Below are 2,586 nucleotides of genomic sequence, written 5' to 3'. Positions count from 1 at the left end.
AAGAAACATAAAAAAATTATGCTTTCATCTTTTCGTCGTCTACTTCTGTTTGGAGGAAAGATATAGTCTTGGTATTATGTAAAATAAATAATTTTACCAGCGCTCTGGATCCTTCTTTCTAGAAGCTCTTTTTACCTATTTGTGCTGTCTTCAGTCCCTCACTTCTGGTTACTTCATCCCATTATTTAAACATGTTTAAGCCTCTCTTCTTATAGAAGACAAAAATGAATCTATTACAAAATCTTACTCCTGATCTGTAACTCAGTCCACCTAACATGGTATACCTGGCTTGTTGTAATATCTTAACTGTGTGAGAGGGTTGCCCACCACTTATTGTTTCTACTTTCTTACATTCCCTGTTACTCTTTAAATACAATATCAACAGTACTCTATTAAAAGAGCTCCCATTAAGGACATTTTTGACCTCCATGTGGTGAACTATAAAACCCGCCTCATCTTACGTTGTTTAACCTGCAGGAGCATCAGACTGTGAACTTACTTCGCTTTTAAGAAATATTCTTATTATTTGGTTCTGTGGCCCAGATTATTAAGCTTTTGCTCCTACCACTAAGCTTACTCTTCAGCTTCGTTATAAATGCTTCCCCCCCACCGCCCCCCGCCCCGGCTATCTGCTTCTTATCTTCTCCTACAGTTTTCTTGGCTAAATTATTGCATCTTAACTGCTATGATCAAAATAATGACTCTCAGATATGCATTATTAACACAGTTATTCCTCTTGAGCTTTAAATTTGTATCCAACTGTCTTCTAAATATTTATATGTGAATAGCTAGAATTACAAAGACACAAAACTCCACTCACTTACCTTCTACGCCTCAAATGGTTTCTGTTTTTCTCTATGGATAGTTTTAACATGAAACTATTCTGCGCAATAAATTCAAATATTGCATTTGAATCCATGTTTTGTTCTCCTATTTCCAAAAGATTACTTCATTTTATCAGATTTTACATCTTAGATAACTCTGCTGCTTTTCATATACCCATCATTCTAGTTGGCTACCGTATCTCTGGCTTATTTATTTTAACATTCTCATAAATTTGTTTTGTTTTTGTTTTGTCCCCTTTCTTTTCCCACATTGAGACAAAATGAGATATGTCATTGTAAAATATAACCTTATATTTCACTAATATAAATAAATAGGAGTTTACTTCTCATGTATACATTCTGTCTATGTTGTATTTGTGACTCATGCTGATCTCTGTAACCCTCACTTCAGGACACCCACCAAAGCGCAAAACCTTCAACACTTGGCATCTGTAAAAGGAAGGGGGGACCATAAAAAAAAAAAAAAAAAAAAAAAAAAAAAAAAAAAAAAAAAAAAAAAAAAAAAAAAAAACATGCACAGTGAGCTTCTGCCTGGCAATAATTTATACCACTTCTGCTCATACTTTTTGGCCCAGGTAACCAACTCCTCAGTGGAAAAGTGCAGTTTTCTAATGCATACTTTATTTTTCAACAATTATTTGGGTCTCATTTCTTTATCTAATAAAATTGATTCTTACCAAACATAGGAGTAATAATCCAAATCCCAACTCATTCACAGGATCAAGTTGAAATTTCAAGATTTCTAGGGGACATAAGAAACCCATAAACTAAAAAGTTAGGATATTTGCATGTTTACCTGCCTCTCCCACCATACAAATTACAATAGTAGAATATTGTGTGTTAGAACATTGATATAATATCTCAACCCTTTCTGATTCATAAAAGAAAAAAAATGAGTCATTTATAATAAGCAAGGGAGCCTACAAATTCTAAAATTCCAGATGTGTTGGTGATTAAAAAAAAATTATCCTAATTCTGCTTCCTACAAGTAGGTTCTTTATTTAATGCCCTTAATTTAGCCATTACCTGAAAGCTAAATTTAAATTATTTTTTCTAACTCCAATCTTTAATTATTTTGTCTTTTAGGGTTAAGAATCTGCTGCCTTTTTGAATGCTGAAGATCCCTGAATTCATGGAACTGCTGTATTCCTTTTTATTCCTATTTGCTCATTAGCTAATTACTTTTAGCAACTACCATTTACTCGAATTACTTGCCAACTGCAGCTAACAGAAACCCTCTCCATTTTTAAACTTTTGTTTTTGAATTCATCCTATGAGTGACCAAATTTGTACCTGAGGGTCATCATCACAACCAGGAGCTTCTGCCAACACGTCATAGAATAGTTTCTACTAACAGCAATGTTTGTCATTTTTCTTACCTTCAACATCAAGTTTCTTGCTGGCTACCACCCAGGCCTTAAGAGAACCCCACAATTGTTTGAACCAGCATGCTAATAGAAATTAACTTCTTCCACATATTCTTTACTCAGAAATTCACACTCTTAAAATCTCCAAAAAGAAGAAGCATTGCAGCTAATGACAAGGGAAGGGAAAGTGGTCACTTGTGCCTTATCTCTTAATGTTTTCTTCTAGAAGTGGCTGACATTATTTCACTCATACTTCATGGATAGGAAAGTGAAGTGCTGTAGTATTCTCAGAAGAACCCGAAATAATAGCGAACAACACTAATGATCACAAAACCTTCATCAGCATATTGTTCATACTATAATTAAAAGCATTA

The sequence above is a fragment of the Colobus angolensis genome, unplaced genomic scaffold (assembly GCF_000951035.1).
Source record: "Colobus angolensis palliatus isolate OR3802 unplaced genomic scaffold, Cang.pa_1.0 Scaffold29, whole genome shotgun sequence".
Lineage (NCBI taxonomy): Eukaryota > Metazoa > Chordata > Mammalia > Primates > Cercopithecidae > Colobus > Colobus angolensis.
The sequence above is the reverse complement of the archived record's forward strand: the minus strand, read 5'-3'. Positions refer to the sequence as shown.